This window comes from Ischnura elegans, chromosome 9, assembly GCF_921293095.1.
Source record: "Ischnura elegans chromosome 9, ioIscEleg1.1, whole genome shotgun sequence".
In the NCBI taxonomy this organism is placed as follows: domain Eukaryota; kingdom Metazoa; phylum Arthropoda; class Insecta; order Odonata; family Coenagrionidae; genus Ischnura; species Ischnura elegans.
The window spans coordinates 100,259,709-100,279,593 of NC_060254.1; the positions used below are offsets into that span (position 1 = coordinate 100,259,709).

Sequence of the window (19,885 nt, forward strand, 5' to 3'; positions counted from 1 at the left end):
CGTAGTAATATATCCTTTAAAATATTTTTGTGATGCATTCATGGAACAGTTTGCTCAGGATGACCCGTGGCCGCATGGCTACACTGCGTGGTAAAGCCCTTATGAGAGGTCTCAATTTATTGGGCAATCCATTGGATGTTGGTCCCACTGATAACACCATTTCTAGTCCAATATCCTTTTCACAATATTGGACACAATTTTTCGTCCAATTTGGAATTTAGAACAGGTTCTATTTTCTCGCGGCCAATCTCCATTCAGAAGTCAGAATCCTAGTGGCCAAAACAAAAATGTCTCTGCAAAACATTCGGTTTGGCTGTAAAACATTGGTTTTATTCTGAAAATTCGCTTGAAGTTTCTAGCATGTGGACGAAAGAAGTTGTTTTACTATTGATTGAAGCGTGCAAATCATACCAATTAGAACACAATTTCGGCCAATATTGGTGCAAATATTGATACGTAACGCCTAATATTTTACACAATATTGCGCGCCTATTTATTGGCCGAAAAATTGGAAAGTGTCATACGTACTTAAGAGTTTTATAGTTTTATGTGATCCATTTTCTATCAGCCTAAAAAAGATTAAATCTTCAGGTCAGGCTTAGCTTTGGATGAAGGAAATTTAAAATCATATTTAAAGTGGTCTTATATTTTTTACTTATATTTATTTCGTAACATGTTAGAGACAGTAGGTATTCATTTTGAAATCCCGATTTGCACTCCTCTCTTATATTATTCCGATTATTTCTACCTGTTTTAAAACTAAAGTAGTTGAGTGATTAGGTAGACAAAACTTAAACTAGCATAACTTTAATGAAATGGAATGCTTTGTTATATTTCAAAAATTTAAGAATTTATTTAAAGTACCTTAAAATAAAGTGGTAGTATAGGTACAACTAAGTTTTTCATTTCATTATCGAAGAACTTCCACGAGTTTGAGCCAAAGACGATATAGATTATTAAGGAGCATATTTTGAGCACTTTGAGAGCTAAACAGCACGCTATTTTTCCACGTTTTATGATACTAGCTTTCTTTTTTGTACTTCCGGGAAAAATCTTGCAACTCCAATTTGGACCATTTCTTGATTAGTTAATGCGCTGAAATTTACAGGACAGCTCAGAACTGAATGAAAGTGCAATGTTCTAACACTTTTTTCCACGATAGAAAGAGTACCTCGAGTAATATTCATACGTAAAATTAAATGTGGAGTTCTAAAAATGGCCACTTAAATCAAATGGAGGCGCTGCAATCACAGTAGGTGGAATAAAATATATGTCAGTAAAACGTAAAGAACCTGAATATTTTTTCCTGCTGTTTATCTTCAACAAAATCCTGCAATTTTCCATTCCTTTTATGACTTGCTCTGACATTTGTGCATCGCTACGGGAAAATTTTTGGCTCCGAACATAACTTCTGCCGTCTTCATCAGTCAACAATTGAGCAAATAAATTTTTTCCGCAAAAATTATTACAAATTGAAGGAAAAAGTTAAAAAAATTAATTTCGAGATGAAAAGGTTTTAAATAAAAGAGAAATTGAGGAACGGCAATGATAATACAGTGTTTTAAGACATCAAACAAGGTAAGTCGGCAAGATGAACACACTAATTAGAATCAATTACGACACTCTTGACGACTCTTGGTTAAACTGATGCATTAGTTCTTGAAATCTCTTGTCGATATAAAATAATGGGAATTAAATGAGTCCATAAATAAACAGGTAAAATAGTTGAAATGCAAAATATACTGTGAAGTTAAAGTGAAGTCTAAAGTGAAGAGAAAGTGAGAAACAGATTTATAGTACGATGTTAAGGTACCAATTTCAGCAGACATCAAGACAAGGCAGGTTGTCAAGATGAACAGATTAATTAGAACGATGTATCATATTAGCGCTCTCAGGCCAGTATGTTTTCATAGATTTTAACATAACAAATACAGCGTATGATGATTTTTTATGGAATATTCATTACGAAATTTTGATAATTCTTGATGAAATTGTTGCATTACCTCTTTATTTCTCTTGTCGATTAAAAATAATAAAAATTAATAAAACCACTTCTAAAATTACAGTCAGAAAGATGAATGAATGTGAATAGAAATCTATCCACTTTTAAAGGTAAAGACAGTTCTTTTACTTGATTGAAAAATGAAGTGAACGGAAGTAAATAGAGTATTTATGACCATAATAATTATCCTACTTGCTTTAAATAATCATCATGTAAAAGTCATCCTATTCTTGCCAGCCCAGTAGACTCTGGCTTATTTAAAAAATAGATTAGAAAACTTTTCTTGCTGCTTGAAATTATAATAATCGTACGCTTTCGCTTGGAGGCAAATCTGACATACTGTGACCAGCAATTCTTCATTTTATAATCTCACATGCGCACCACGTTTTTCGTTTTTGGTACCTTTCTGAAACGTTCTTCTAAAACTTGTTTTACTTTCTAATCAATCATGCTTGAAATTTTCAATAAGTTAAGTAGCCATAGACACTTATTTTTCTCTTTTTAGCAAAACGTGATTTTCATAAAAATTTTATTTTTATTCTTTAATATTTTTTTCAACAAGAGCTTCATTTGCCCAGTATTTTTGGGTGTTTCCACGCGTCCACGGTGGATGGAAATACGTTAATAAGAAAGAACCGCAATCGTAGGTATCAACGGACATTTCTAGACTCAAACTGAAGAGCATCAAGATTCCTGGCAAGCGATTCTTGGCATCCTTTGGCCCACTCCTGCAAGTTTCATCTTAAAGTTTTAGCGAACGCATATTGAGGAGAACTGTTGCCCATCCGTAGTTCAAAGAGCACCCGCTACACTCGTATGTGTGGATAAATGCACGCTCCGGAAATCATCAATTTCGGCCGCGGTTCAATTTCTCATCTCCGCTCGCCAAGGCGTCGTCGGTCAAAACTTTGGTCATGTTTTCCCTGCCTTCTCTCCGCACTTCTCCAATTCCCAGAGTGGAGAGGAGCTGCAAGCCATTTCGGAGGGGCCGTCCAGGGAGTTTTATCACCCGATCACGTGCGCGCCTGCTCTAGAGTGTTTGCCAGGGTAAAGCAAGACCCGTCCACCTCGTCAATTCTACTCTCTACCCTGACTTTGGTCGGCGCAATTAAGTGCACCCGAATACTAATTCTTGCCTCGATGGAGGGCGGAAATCCTCGCCATCTTCCAAGCTCGTATTTTCAAGAATAAGACTCATTATCTCTCCTAATCTTATCAATACGTTTTGTCTTTGGCGAATAAGTAGATGATTTACATTCGCTGCATTGGCGCATAATAGATAATGATGGGATATCGATATTTGTTTGAGATACTCTCTCATTATCATCCTTATCTGATTTATTATCATATTTATTTTTTAATGTGCCTGTATTTGGCAATAATTAGATCGTCTATGTTCAAGTAGGGAATCACAAGAAACTCACGAAACATTTTGTAGCCATTCCATGCTCTTAGGAAATTCCTTAGGAAGCAATAATATTGAAAAATAAATTTGCATTCAATTTCATTCTTATGTTCTCTATTCCTTCTTCGAACAACATTCATACCATTCGTGTTTCTTCAGTGACCAACGGGCAATTATACGAGTATCAAAGAAAATATTTCTTGTTGGCGTGATCAGTGGTAGGCAAAGTAAGGCCTCGGATGAATTCGTACTTGAAACAGTGGGTAAAATAGAAAAAAAATAAGTAAATACATTCAATTTGCTGAGAGGAAAGTGGAGTTGAGAGCTAAGTCAAACAAATTTTCGGATCGTTGAATTCGAGTGATGAATAGCCGTGAGGATGGATAATGAGTCGGTACCCGAAACGTCGGCGCTCTTACAAAATCTTACCCGCACGGAATGCCGAGAAAAGTTTATGCATAGAGTGATGATGATTACTCACGCATTGGGTGATTCGGCACGAAGTTTGATTGGTATATGTTAGGATTGAGCTCACCTCACATTAAGCCACATACTAATTAATTAAATGCAATCAAGGTAGGGGTCTTATATTTCCCTAGGCCAACTCGCACCTCAAGGATTTGTGTTGCGGACGTTAGAATATTTTTCCAGGGAAGTGAACCCGGGGCCCCTGTTTCGCGAGCCCAATACTCTATCCATTGGGGTGCCACGTTCTTCCATAATGATGGGTTACGTAAAATGCGCGAGCATTCGTTACTCGGTCAACGCACCCTTGCTATATTCACATAGATTTAACCCTTGGTATTTAAGAAAATCTCTCTGTTTGCCTGTAAAAAAAATCTGCCCGTCTCAGTGGCGGAATAGTTAAGTCTTTGGCTACTAAACCGAAGGTTACGGGTTCCAGTTACACCTGTATAGGTTGCCCCTTTCCAGGGCATGGGTTATATTGTTTTTCGTTATATTTCCCCTGAGTAAAATACTTAAATGCGCTGTTTACGGGGTGTTGAAGGCAAATAAAGAAGAGTAAAATATGGTGAACAAGTTGTCAAGAGTTCAATATTTGCACCGCGACTAATTCCCGTAATCGACGAACCGAAAAGAAGTATTCTCCACCTCTAATTCTCATAAAATCTTAAATTTACTAATAGGTGTGGCTATAGCTATGGATAATAATACATTCCCTAAATACTGTTAAGGTAACCGTAAAACATAACTATGAATGACCACCTGATCAATGATTTTAATTCTCTTAATATGTGATGCAAATTGAAGAAAATGCGGATTCTTCCCATGAAGTTTTTCAAAACATTATTCAATTATTACTGTGCAGTGTGCACTCTTTTCATTTGACTGAAGTCACAATTAATTATGTTACAATCTGGAGACTGTACTGACATTGTACATTGATTTCGATTATAGTCGTTGGTTAAAACCATTCCTTGGGTAATTTATTGGATTTTACATTGAATATTTATATTATACTTTATGATATTATTCCTCGGTATCCTTAACAGGGTTAAGCATTGCTTTTCTCAGTGTCAATATCCCGGTGGTAGCCTGGATAGTAAAATATTGATGTATCCTCAGGAAACCTGCTAAGAAACTGTCGGTGTAATTTATGGCTGACAAAACCCGCTGGGAATTAAATGGATCCAAGTAAATACCAGCTCGCGATTCACTGAATTAATTAAATTATTTTGGCGATAGTGGTCACATGAAAAATAAAGGATGAAGCCATTATTAGATATTATAAACCTGCCAAAAAGATTGTACCACGGCACAATCAATTCAGCATTTGTAAAAATTGTGAGACACATGCTGAATTATCTTTGACTAATGTCTGCATGGGTAAACCTTAGAGGTTTTGAAAAGAGTGCAGTCAACACCATAACCTCGCCCTAGACGAGTGTGTCATTTGTGTTCTCTCCTCATCCTTGCTGTCTCAGTCTTCGCTATTCTAAGGATCTCCGTCAGTCCCCCTGTCCCCGTTGGTCCCAATAGAATCAAAACCATCCCGTTCCACTTACTCCTGTGGAGGATCAGAAAATGCAATCAAACAAAGCTAATGCATCCATCGACTCTTCGAATTTGAAAGTCTAATCGATCCCTTTCGTGCCAACGCTTCCTCTAATCCGGGGCCTTCTTAGCTTACCTCTCTCGCAAAACACTTTCCTCGCCCATTGCCTTCACACCCTCCTCCACCTCCTCGAAGAAACTAAAGTGCCCCTTATCTTAAGGAGCCCTCTGCTCCATCAGACTTGCTTTTTTCCCCCTGTTTCTCCACTCGCATTCTTTAAGAATGTTGCAATGAGTAAGGAAGGAGTTATTATAGTAAAATTATGTAATAGCGAAGCGTAATTAAGGCCTCAAAATTATTAGCTGCCATGCCTCCTCTACACCCTCGATGGTGTTTGTTTCACGAAATTTCGTATTCACCTGTATTTGCTTGGGCAGTGTGCTTAATAATCACTAGGTAAAGTGTAGCGTACAGAAGATGCCTCTGAATAACGAAAGAAAGAAACGAAAAAAAACATCATCAAACGAAATATGTCATAATTGTCGTCAATTGAATTTTGGTGGAAATACTGGGGTTTCAGTGTATTGCTCACTAAATGTCGCTTATGATTGTAAGAATTTACTTTGATCCTTACGGTGGTAACGATCTAAGAAATCAAATAATTATGATTAACGCCGAAACATAAATATTCTTGCGACCAAAAACCATCACAAATATCCGTATACCGTTGGGACCATATTTAAATGGACGCCGGCTAGATTAATTAAATAAGCCATTGAAATATTTCCACTGACTTTATTTCAGCACAATTCATTTTGTTGTTACGACACTAGAAATTGTTGTCGCAACGAAACGCGTCAGGTGGGAATAAATTCAATGGAAATATATCAATGTCATATAAAACTAATAGAATTAATTCTGGTTTTTTTTCAGTTGTGTTGGATTCTCCTTATTCCGTTCCGATCTCGTTCCAGCTTTTTCTCCCCCCTCCTATTTCTTGTGCTCCAAATGAGTCCAGACCCTCTGTTCCGCCATTAACCGTCTTATCTGGGGTCTAAGACCAAAATACGTCCGAAGTTTTCGGTTTCGCGCCGCGCTGGTGTGAAGCCGGTGGTCTCGGGGAAGCTCCCTTGCAGGGGGAGGGAAGTGAGGGCAGGGCGTATATGAGGAAAGGGATCCTTCGAGGGAAGGGGGGAGCTAGCTTGCTGAGTTTCCTTGGAGGCGGAATGCGTAATCGGGAGCATCTGCGGCTCGCAGTATATCCGCCAATTACGATTCCCCCCCCCACCTCCCGTCCTCCTGTTCCTCCCCCGTCTTGTAATACTCAAGTCCTCTCTCCTCCTCTCGGCATTTCATTCCCTCCGCCCCCGAACGTCCGGGGGTGCGCCCGCAGTCTGTGCCCAGCAGTGCCCGCTTTTCTCCCCCCGCGTAAAACTCCTGGCTCGGGGTCCGCGCTCGCCGCCTTAACTCCGCTCCGGCACGCCAGTGAGCCGGCCCGCACCTTCCGCCCACACCAGCGCCACCACTTCCCACATCCCCGCCCTTCTTTTCCAACTTTTGATGTCCCGATTTTCCGCCAAACTTTTAAAGCGTTTTAAAACCTCACCCCGCCCATTCTTCAAGGCGTCGGGAACGTAGTTTTTTTTTTTTTTTTTGTTTAATGCCGTTCCGGGAAGTCGGAAAAGAATAGGGGAAACCGCCTTCAGTTCGCTTAACCCCACCGCAAGTTTTGGCCTCTGCGGTCTATTTGGCCCCGGTCGGTACGGGAGGGGGTTAGGCGGGTAGGAACCCTTTCCGTCTTTAGCCGCAGTTTGAAATTCCCGCCTCTCCCCCTCACACGATTGCCCCCTCCTTCTGCTTCTCCAGATGACTCTCCCGGTATGGAAATTCTCCGGCCGCACCATCGAAGCCCCGGGATAACCCCTCGCCAACTTTCTTCATCGTTGCTCAGCGGCGGCGGCGGCGAGGGACATAGCCGCCAGCCGACTCGTCCGTCATCACTTCTCCAGCCACATTTTCGCTTAAGTAAATCCAGACGTTTCGCTGAAGGGGTCCCTTTCATTTCTTCGCCTCCCCGTCCATATCTCTTTCGAAACGTCCCTCTCACGACTCATATTCGGGTAATAGGAATATAGCACCGCTAAAACTTTTATAATTTGCCCGGGCGTCCTCTTTCTCGATGCTGGAGCTGGAGCGCCAAAGGCATTGTCTCTCACTTCTCAGCGCCGAGAATAAAAGCGTAAGGAAAGAATCGTAAATTAATAAAGCGGCTCGAAGCACTCAAGCTAGTTGATCAGACATTGTGGATTACGAGAGCGTCTGGCGTTGTTCTTTCGAATATTTTATCATTTCATTAATGACATAAAGGCTTTTTCATTGCTTCGTGGAGTAAACCTCTCTTAACACTTTAGTGTATTTCGCATTAAGACTTCAGGTCTATATTTTATGTAAATAGGCGATAGCATTTAGTTTTCAAAGCGTTATAATACATATAAAAAACATATAAGAATAATTTCAATGCTGAGTAGCATGTTTTATGGTAATATCGTTAGATATTATAAGATGATGCTTAATTGCCGTCTTGAAATATTGAGAGCCAAACCTTTATCTGTCAGGGAAAAATGTTCTCTGCAGTATGTTGTGATGTACTGCTGGAGTGGTATTATTTTATTACCGTTATCATTGCTTGTCATGGGGTATATTTGACACGACCTATTGATTTACTGACTCATGAAATATTGTAAAGAATATTACTTCCTTCACCGTGTAGGTTCTTAGACTTTGAGACACTAAAGTGTTTGTCCTCAATGAACTGACACACTATTTCACACAGATTTTATCGATGGCTATCGTGAGAACTTCATTATCTGACTTTTATGATACACTTTACGGGAATTCTGTGAAGTAGCGCATTCTCACAGATGCCAGTGCTCTCATGAAATGGGGTGACGAGGTTTTACTACACGTGTCACTTTTCCGCCGTCTTTTGTGTCGCAGCTTCAAGTACTCTGAGTATTATTTTTCACTCACATGTGAGGCAACAGCTTGGAGGAAAGGCCTTCAGACGTGGACCTACTTTCTAGGAGTATGCAGCTCAGTCTCGACTTGTTTTCTTTATGGCGAGGGCATTTTTAACCCTAAGTGCAACGTACCCCTAGGATTACCCGCGTGTGAGAAGCATTGTTTTCGCCGTTATGTCCGCACTCCGCCGCCGCCGGAGGTATCGGTGTTTTCCGGCGCGACCCCCGCGTGTGGACTTGACCGGAAAGGAAAGGCGAGAATCCTGGCTCTTCCGTCCCTACTTCAGCTGTCTAATTCATTCCACTTATCCTCCCAACTTCCGTCTCCAAGCCACACGCATATGCTGGCGATAGGCTCGGGTTCATGATAGAGGAGTAGAGGCGTTTAATAGGATCCACCACGCTCTCTCGACGGAGATGCGTTTTGTCTGTATTTTTTTGAGACTTATTCCGCATAGAAAAATTGGAACTGTCATCTAGGATATTTAAGGATATAAAAATTAGTACATTTTCTAGATTTTTCCGTACCCCAATTTAAAAATTATCCATCTGAGTAAATACTGGAATTTCAAAATGGAAAATACCGGCTAATTTTTACAAGGGCTTTCTTTTTGTGTGTCCAGTCTGAACCGTATTTATTTGTGAATTTTTGTTTACTTTTATGTACTGAATTCTAAATTTAGAGCATGGGAGAGATGCCAAACTGCCGATAAAGAAAAAAGTTCACTCAAGCACGCCGTCACGGACACTGTCCACTAATGTAATCAAGAATAGGTCGTCAGTTTGGGTTATTGAAATATCATTCTTTGCCAATGTCTCGGGATGCATTGAATTCCAAATTGCATTAAGCATGTTCTGATTTCCTACAGTAAGAATATCTTTGCATTGTCATTATCATTTTGAGACATTAGGGATATATGGCTGAAATTATGAGGTCGAGAAGGAAAAACATATAGTTGTTTAAATACTATTGTAAATTCTGGATGGAAACGCATCGACGTGAAATTCGCCTGGTGTTATCATTTTTCAATTTAATAGCTTTGTGAAGAACCGTCTGGAGCATCCTCAGTCATGACGAATGCTTTCATTGCTGGAGTAAAGCTTAGAAATCATCTTAAACACATTATGTAGAAAATAAAAATTAAAATAAACGGTAACGGTGTAATACACAATAAAATTCAAGCGTAATGCGTCACCTTAACACTTTGAGCCCGCGTGCCGGACTCCGCCCAGATCCGAGCGTCATCAATAGACGAAAGCCGTCTACGCTACTAAAATATTTTCGGATCTGGGCAAATTTAAAATTTTTACCTTCGGGATGAAAGTGTTAAATGCAGGCAAAATCAGGCACGAGACTTAATATCAGAAACGAACCCTAAATCGGGTCATCTCTTCCTTCGCTCACATTTAGGAAATGGATGAAGGTATAGGGGTAATTTTTAGTACCTAAAAAACTATGATTTGTGTGTTAAGTTGTGCGATGTAGGTGCCCTTAAATATCCTGTATTTCATTCCAAGATTAGCTCATATATACAGATACTTCCGTGTATCGTGTTACTACTTTAGTCTGAAGCTGATATTATCAAGTCAGAAAAACACTTTCCCCGTCCTTTTTGTATCTAAAACATAATAGATAAAGTATGTAATTGGAGAAAAAACGTTGTGTTTTTACTTATTTTTTAAGTAAATTAAATGCAGAATTCTAATATTGTTTCTTAAATAAATTCCATGGCTGGTAACGAGTAGCGGATCCAGGATAGGGATAAGGGGGGCTAAGTAAGGTTAAAATTCCAGCTGTAGTGGGGGTCGGAAAAAAATCACCATTCTATCTAGTGTAAATTGCATACCTCTAAGGCATAGTCCGTTACTGTGGTAGGTACATACATTTGTTCACTTATGTACAAAAATGATGTGTCTTTTCTGGTCATCTTAAGTGCTTTAAAGTGAGGCGAATATGTATCAACTTCAACACCGCTCCTGGGCATCTTACTGGTGGACTTAGAATAGTGTATGCGTTCGTGAAGTGTCATTACGTAAATGGAATACAGCGGTGGCGCCCTCGCGTATGGTCACTTACTTCTCTGGAATCTATTCTAAGAAGCCAAGCCCTTTCAACATCTCCTCTCGTCACAGATTCGTTGAAGGTTAAATTATTAACAATAGCATAGTATGCACATCTTCAAGTTCATAACTGAAAAATTCAATCGTCTTACTATTTTTCAGTTCTTTCTCTTTATTTTGGCACTTAAAAACCTGCTAAATTTTTCATTAGCATAATGTGTTCTTCTTGACCTTGGATCTTTGGTCAGGCAAACACTATGGAAATGACGTAATATAGTGATTCAAGTGGTTCATATAATCAAGCGATTCATTATTATGTTATAAAATAACTTTTTATTATTTATTTACGAGTACCTACTCAAACCATTGCTCCGCCGGAAATATTTTTTAAATAAAAATCTTGTTAAAAATATTAAGCTGTATTGTAAAATATTTGCCTGTAATAGAAATCTTATTCAATACCAAGTACTGGAATCGATTAAGTCACCTTATGATCTTGCTTGAAAGCTCATCGTTGCCTTTGGAGTTACGCATGTCAAGGATGTGCCTAGAGGAGTGATCCACATGCAGGGATTGGTAATTTTTTCGTAGTTTCTGTAATTTTTTCATTTAAAAATCAATCCGATGATATTTTTCCTCAGCAAACTCTGATTCCAGGTGATGAATACCACACCTGTGATTGATCCACACCTCCACGGATTCTCCTTTACCGCAACGCCTATAACGTATTCCTTCTCCGTCCTTCTGGCTTTGCTAATTTATTTTGGCCGTTATCGCTTTCTTCTCTCAAACTGTGCCATCGTCTTTGGTTAGTTTTTAATTAAACCCAGCTTCCTTCTCTCTTGTTTGTAAAACATCGACTGGATGGATTTTTGTTTCTGTCCTTGTCACAGAACCAACCCTTCCGTCCACTTTCAAAGTTGGGCACCTCTAAGCTTCGTTTCGTCACCACCGAACGGTTTCAATCCATCGACCATCTCCTCACATTGAATAAGAAGACTGAAAGGGGGTTGGGAAAAATCCTTTTAAGCGTGTAATCCTCCCTCGCTTACCACTCTCCCTTACCCCATCATCCCCCCCACCCCCCCACGTCCACCCTTCCCATTTCCCGCGCTGTGGTTTTAAGGCCATTTGCTTAAGTCTCTCTCCCGGACCGTTTTCTTAAAGATGTTCCTCCCTCCCCTTCGTTTGTGCTGGATTAACTTCCCTCCTACCCAGTCCCTTCGTTGCCCAATTCCTCGCCACCGTCTCAGCAGCTTCCCGCTTTCCACTTAAGTCGCCGCTATCCCGCAGTTCCTTTGCCATCTTTTCGCATTTTTGGTCGGAAAAATGCGAAAAATCTCCGTGCTATGCCCTCCAAAACTGTTCATTTCCTCTCCGTTCATTTCAATTCCTTTATGTATAGATGACGTCTTTCATTGATAAAATTAATAGTTCGTATTGCATGAATCAGTTAATTGGTATACCACTTAGTTCACTCTTACCAATGAATAAATATTGTTTCCACTATTAAATTTTCTTTTAAGTTTTGGTCATGATTTTCATTCGAATAATAAAATTAGACGTCATTTAAATAGCAATTTCCCGATCACTGATAAGGTTGTAAAATACTGCTCTACGATAGATTTTGTTACAATTGCTATGCTATCGAGTGGCTTCTATAATTTTTAGAGCAAGGATATTGATATTGCAGTTTTAATCTACAGTATTTCTACGAATTGGTAAAAAAATGTAAACCTTAGAATTTAATTCATGAAATAATATAATGTGGGCGTCCACCTATTTTGGACCTCGTGCGTAAGGGCCAAAAACAAAGGCCGCGTATTGAAATTTGCTGTGTCAATACGCGGTATTTAGGTTTAGGTAGAGCTACTTCCATTGCCCTATTTTGAGGTCGCCCTAATTGATGGCCCCAGCTTCTTCTGGACCTTTGCCTTTTCTGCGAAGTCCAACGTGTCACGTCACTCTTACCGATGCTTGTCGAAAGATTGAAAATTGAATGTTTAAAATTTAGTGAGTTGTGAGCCAAACTTTTATACTTTCTAAATTGGTGATGTAATATTTTGTATTTTCCTTATTGATGCTGACGTATGTATTTCTTTTGCTTTCAGGTGAGTACATCATATTTATCTGCTGTCAATGGGCTGAAATGGAATCCAAAATGTTTGGGTGAGGAAAACATTTGGGTACCAATTTTAATATTAGTTATATATATGTGTATATTTCGAAATATTCCCAGCGTTAAGATTTATTTAATGGCAATACCTCTTAATTTTACGAAACTGCAATCATATCCGAGTTAGTCTGTGAATGATTCAACCCTATTCTAATGTTTATTTACATAGTAAATTTGTCTCTAGGGCCAGTTATGTCTTTAGCTGGATTAAATTGATTTTTAATGGCGGTAGAAAAAATACCACCGACTTACTCGTCTTTGATGTAGGGAGATAGAGCAGGAAAGAAATCCGGTAATTGTGGTTCTAGGGCTCTCCCTTTCTATACTCCTGTCTTTACTTTAAAACTGTCTCGGGTACTCTGCAAACCACTCCATTTCATTATTGTTAGAATTGCTCTAAAGGTTAGTGGATGTAACTGGCTTCCCAGGCCTTTAAGTCCGTATTATGTCATGAAAGCGTAATGTCGACGAAACAGTCTATTATTCAATTTCACGCCTAATCGATAAATAATTCACATTTCAGGCAAAAGTATTCTGTTTTGTTTCAATATAGTAAAAATAATAGAAAGGACAGCTTGTTATCATGAGTAAATTCATAAATCATCAACGTAGATCGGGAAATCTCGATATTTGGTGGTAGTTCACTCTGCTTTTACAAAACGTGTTTCTTCCGTGAAGCGTCACCTTTGTACAAAGAATTTCATCTTATCTCTTATTCAAAGTTGAATGGTGTTTTTCATGAGATACAATGACTAATAATCAGTGACGTCATGGCAAAATTAGCAGTGCCGGAACACACTTTACTTAAGTTTCTTTAGAAGTAAAATATTACTCTCGCAGACTTTATTACAAGTCATTATTTACATTTTATAAGTGATTTTTAGCTTTGGTTACGAGTGTATTAAGTAGAAATTATGAGGCAACAAAATTAATGAAAGCGTTATCTGACTACTATGTCTTTTGTTAACAAGTGCCGGAATGGCACACTGTGGGGCCAAATGCTTAAAAGGTGGTCATAATTATTAAATATCATTTAATCTGTTTGAAATTTGGAATATAGCAGTTTTCGAGGTTGCTAATTCCGAATATGATATTGAAATATAAAGAAAAATTATATTTTGCCAAAAAATTGGAATTTTTGCTCAAATAAGACAGTGGTAATAAGTGATTTATTCAAAGAGATGCAAACTTAATTGCTTTTCAAATTAATTTCTCAGCGGCTCAAATAAGTGTCTTCCCAACCATGATATGAAAAATCAAAACCCCGAACTTTTATTTTTCTAATTATGACCATCTTTTGTAGATTTGGCCCCACTGTGCGGCGTTCCGATCTGTTCCGGCACCATGGCATCACTGCTAATAATGGGCTAAATGGTGTGTAAATTGGACATATGTAACGTGTAACACCTGGTGCTGTAAACATAATGCCAATTATCATTTATATTCAGGTATATTTCTTTTCGTGTATTTTAAATTTCGTATATTTTTAATCACTCAAAATGACGACCTACACACTATGTTTTGTGATGGATATATAAATTAAGAGATGGAGAAGGGAGATAGTGATGTATATGTATGATGGAAACTAAATTTCCCACTGCATTTTATGATCACGAAGAAAGATAAATATCAATTTTTTTAATAAAATCTATGCGTAAGTATTTCTATGGCTAAATACCAATGTTGACTGCATAGAATAGCTGATCACCCTAACGAACTGCGCTCGATATTTTAAATGGATATTTGCACAAATGTTACAAAAATTTTCAAATCGGACTCTAAATGTGTCGTCACCCACCGCGCATTAAAATGGGTTTAAAATAGTCGCCACTCGTGTCGTTGGTGGACAAAGTGATCCGACTTTCACGGGGAAAAGGTATAATTATGGGTGTTTACCGATATTTATACACATGATGATATGATCTATAAAATCCATTGATTTCCAATTGGTAAGCAGACTGATCCCGAATCGAGTTCTTACTTCTTAAATCGCAATTCCAAACATTGTCCGGGAAAATACTTGAAAAAAGTGGATCGCATTCACTTATCACCGTGTCGCGGACATTTTTGAAAACCGATCAAATTGTGACCGAATTGGCCAGAGAAATCAACCTTCTATGGGATGGAATTGGGCCTCCTGTATGCAATCCCCATGGATATACGATTCGAGAAGCCGAGAAGTAAGAAACTGTGAAAAAAAATGCTCGTATTTATGATGTCTTTGGTTTTTCTTGGCTTTGTATGCATATTGGTATTTCTCATTTACATCCAGGTATGTTTCTTTTCATATATTTCTTAGTCTTCTTCTCTCTTTCCCCTCCTTCTTTTACGTACATCCGTCTTCCTTCCTCACTTCCCTTTCACCGCGTACATCCATTATCCTCCTCTTCCTCCTCCCATCTTTTCCCCGAAGCTGTTTCCTCTTCCTCCTTCGCCGTCTCTCCTCCATATCTAATCCATTCCGCGTCAATCTCTCTCCACAAGCGCTCCCCCTTGAATTCACTTCCGCGGAACTACTCCACCTCCCACTTCCCTCATCCTTCGTTGCCACGGAGGAGGGAGTCCCAGAACGTTCGCAACCGCAGTCTTACCATTTTCAATTCCCGCTTACACTCCCCGTGCGCATCTTCCTACTACACTGCATTTCAATTCATTCTTTAGGGATATTTTTAACTTTCTTACATTAGCGAATGATTGACCGTTTAAGACGATACGGCACTTCGAAACAGTGATGATAAGTTTTCCTGGATATCAGATAGTTACTTATACCACTTATTTTTTATCAGAGCGCGACCCGGGTTTCAATTAATTATCATCATCTTCAGGCGCAAATTATGATTTAATCATAATTATGATGTAATCATAATTTGCGCGATTTAATCATAATTATGATGTAATCATAATTTGCGCCTGAAGATGATGATAATTCATTGAAACCCGGGTCGCGCTCTGATAAAAAATAAGTGGTATAAGTAATTGCCTGATATCCAGGAAAACTTATAATGGAATACCACAAAGTAAATCAAGGATTAGTGAATTTTTATAGTGATAATATATTACTTTAAAACACTGAATTAAAAAAATTATTATGTCTTGACTACAATTTGTAATCTTTTTCCCTTGGCCTCCATGCATATATTCCTCGGCCGATCCAATACCACGGGTCAATCCCCTAACTCAAAGCAGCTGACCTTCAGGACTACCATTCCTAGATATTATTTGCGTTCGAAGATATTTACGACTATGCGGTTTCTGAAGCGTGCATGTTGTCCTTAAAGATGGCACTATGAGGCAATGGAAGAAGCTATAGTTTCTCCTCAAGATAGGCGTTATCTTTACAGACGGTGGAAAACCAAATCAAAATATCAAATCGTCTTAAACGATCACCTTTTCACCCATCTATTGAATGATTTTCTTTTTCTAAAAAACGAGTTTAATTTCAGAGTTGAAGCAAAATATGGGAGACGTATTTCAGCGAGCATTGGAAAAGGTTGATACTACGCGGTTTCGAGGAAGAGGGTTTTCGAAGGATTTTACTGGATTATACGTGATACATTTCAAGTGCTTGAGTCATGCGCCCATATACGAGGGTACGTTTATCTGCGAATTTATATCGCAATGATTTTTTTTATGTCCTGTAGGGGTGGTAATATAATTGCTACGTCTGCCGATCGTGGAGGGACAATTTCTAGACCCAACTAGGTATTTCGCTAATAAGCAGGGTAGAATAGGCTTCTCTAGGGTTAGCGCGCGGATAAGAACTCGATTCTGGTTCCGTCACCTTAACAATTTTGAGTAGCCCTGAGAATGGGTAACGAGACGGAACCCGTCGGCTGCCTTAGATTCTCTTACCGGCGCGCAAACCCTAGAGAAGCTTATTCATTCTATTCGCCGGACAAATATTAAATGAGGTATGGTATTCGGAGGAGGGGAGCGACAGCTGAGGTCATTTGCGCCATGAGGTAAGGGTATGGAAGGAAAGGTGGAGAGAAACCCGGCGTCGGCATTAGCCTGCTCTTAACGAAAGGCGCCAAGGGGACCACGGCATAACGTCCCATCCGACGGACGGAGAGTTGCGCTTGAAATGTCTTCCATACAACATTCGAGCAAGAATCGGGCAATCTCAGAAAATTCTCTGAAACCGCCAGGATTTGAACCCGAGCCCACGGGGTGGGAAGCCAACACTCTAGCCACCACCCCAACCGGATCCCCATATTAAATGATACAGACGGGTTGTTAATGGTTGTAAGTAAGTCAGGTCCACTTGGTTTCGGCCCTTTGGAAACTTTAAACGTCTATTATACCTCCTCATCGAAGCAGAAGCTGGATAAATGACATATTGTGTCTCAGCGTGAATTCTTTTCCATTTCTACTGTGGTTGAAATCGTGGTACCTAATTCATCAACGTTTCAATCGACTACTCATCCATCGCAATCAAGGTGAATGAATTAGATTGATCGAACAAAACACGTTAAGATGTATGTTTAAACAGTCAAACTTATGATTAATAGTAGCGGGCGTAACTTTGTGGAAATCCTCGTGTCGTGGGAATAGAAGAAATAAAAATTTGGCCATGTCTACATGGTATTTTATTGCGACAACTTAGTGGGCCACATTTTGAGGCGCCATGGCCTGATGAAGAGAATCGTCAGAAAACTTTTCAATCGTAGTTTTGTTACTGCGCAACATTATCAAGGAACTCCTTGATAGATATAGAGGAACACCTTGATAATTTTACTCAGCAGTTTTTATTTCTTCTATTCCTACGAGTCTAAATTATTCTTTGTTTACTTTCTAAGTTATTTTTTGTGCAGTCAAGCTTCTTCGTACACCCTGATTGCGACGGAAGAGCTGTACGTAAAAACGTCGGTGAAATAAAACGATTTAAACCGGTGGAAATCCCGAGAAGACTTCACACCAATGATATTTGCCAGGAAGGAATTATATCATATTTCAGATCATACTTATTTCATCGACTGCTGATGGGAAGACGAATAACGTTTTCCGAAAGGGGTCGTTTTTAAAATATATTAATAATCTTCCCTAGCAATCCTCATCTTCTTTCTATGACCATGTCAATATGTCGTCTGATCGTCTGCTTAGTAGCTGTTGAAAACGTTTTCTTCACAAAGTCATAACATTTTTGAGTAGAAAGTATTCGGTGTTGCTCTTGAAGTTAAGTACTAACCCTTCTTTGGCCGACGCAGGCATCATTATTTGTGCAAGCGTCCACATTTAACTATTACAAATTAATGGTATTTAATTAATTAATCTCATTAAATTAATCCACATTAATTTTATATTAATATCTAAAAAACTGCCTTTTCATTGCCTTAGGCACTCCAGATGGTTCCAATTATACCCTTGTAATTGTGGTAATTATGGATTTAAGGAAAATCTCAAAGGTAAATATGGATTCATGATGAGAAGAAAGAGAAAAAAGGAAGAAAGCCAGAGTTAAAAAAATATTCCTGCACACCGCTGGTGAATGTAGGCCCTATGGACCTAGTAGTGTAATTCACAGAGACGTCGCGTCGGTGTGCATTTAATGATAGGACTTGAAAAACTTCACGGGTTCACGTGTGTATTAAAGAGAGCTTGAATATGTGATTTTTGGCTATCAGTGGTGTTGCAAAAGATGCTCATAGCAGCATTGTGGACTCCTTGATGATAATTTCGTTTGTATTGCAAAGCCTATGAATCGGATGGTGCCCGTGGACCACTGAGCTGTAAACCCTATACCTACATCAGAAAAGATTAGGTAAGGTTATCATGCCTTTCCGTAAATCGGAAAAATCCCGGAATCATTATGATATGCGCTTTCAAAAAATAATATTTTGCTAACATTTTTATGGTAAATATAATTTCACAATCTAATGATTGGTTTTTAATGAATGAATTTGGACCGTATCTTACAAAGTATGAGGCCAATTTGTCACCTCTTGTCCAATTCTAACGCTACATCAAATTATTTAAGCCGTGGAATAATAAAAAAGGTTAAACGATAAAATTGGATACGAAGTGAGGGTATATCACCTAAATAAGTTACTAATAAAGACCCACTCGAATCAACAGATTAAATTAACCTTCCCAAACGGATATCGATGATGATGAAAAAATTTGCCTTTTGAGATCTCCGTGTATATATTTTATAATGTCTTTAGTCTTTGTCTCAACTTAGTGGAAGTTTATTCTAACAAATGAATAGAGAACTATGTATTTTTCCACCAATTTAGTCTCGTGGTACAACTAGTATCGACTCAGCATTATAGGTACCTAATGATGACGCTACTGCGTCGAAACTAGTTGTACCACGAGACTAAATTGGTGGAAAAATACATAGTTCTCTATTAATTTGTTAATATAATTTATCTTTGCTGCATACAAGGTAGAGAAAAAACATTCAAAATGGTAGTCCCTAAAGAATTTAATGAGATACCACGTAATTTAAGTAAACTTACGACAGGATACGAAATTAAGATAAAAATTAAAAGATTATTGATTAAAGAATAATATTATTCAGCATAAAAAATTGTATTGAGTTGGAATACGAATAAATTTACAAATATCATAAGCGAATAAAAATGTTTACAATATATTCTATGGCGTGTTGGTATTGTAATTATAGATCTCATTGCAAATTGAGTACCAAAATTATGAAGAGAGTATCAGAATGGGGTACTGAATATAATGTAATGGAAAATTTTGCTAAAAATTATGCATACTAATGGTGTTACTTTCCGACAATTCCTTACGAACTTTGAGATAAACTACCAAATACTTTCATTTTCCGTGTAAGAGTATTTCGTATTTTCTTGTAGACATATTGTTAGATGTAGTATCAAGGATTCTCCTCAAGTACAGTAGTATTGTACTCGGGCAAAACTCGTAATGACTTCCTTGAAGTACACGTGAAAGTGAACTCGGGGGTCCTTGAGCTTTGGCAGTGGCGAGGCGACGGTTGATAACCTGCCGATGACTGAAGAGCTCCCACTTTGATACGCTCAGCCTCTCACAAGACAAGCTTGAAGAAGCCTTTTGACATCAGCAGCGCTTTTCCTTTGTGAATGGCTTGAATCTGAGAGATCAATCGATCCCTTGATACTTTTGGTAAATACGGGAACGGGAAATCCCCCTGTGTTTGACTTGCACCTCAAGGCATCAGGATTCCACGGACGTTGCATCCGTCTGTTCAGCCAACCGT

At 38.7% G+C, this 19,885-nt stretch overlaps 1 protein-coding gene across 1 annotated transcript in view; it reads left to right on the plus strand.

The window, feature by feature from the left end:
• The window catches only part of LOC124165295 (lachesin-like), a 1,070,179-nt gene that overhangs the window by 575,127 nt on the left and 475,167 nt on the right, over positions 1–19,885 (plus strand). The gene's annotated exons all lie outside the window — the stretch shown is intronic.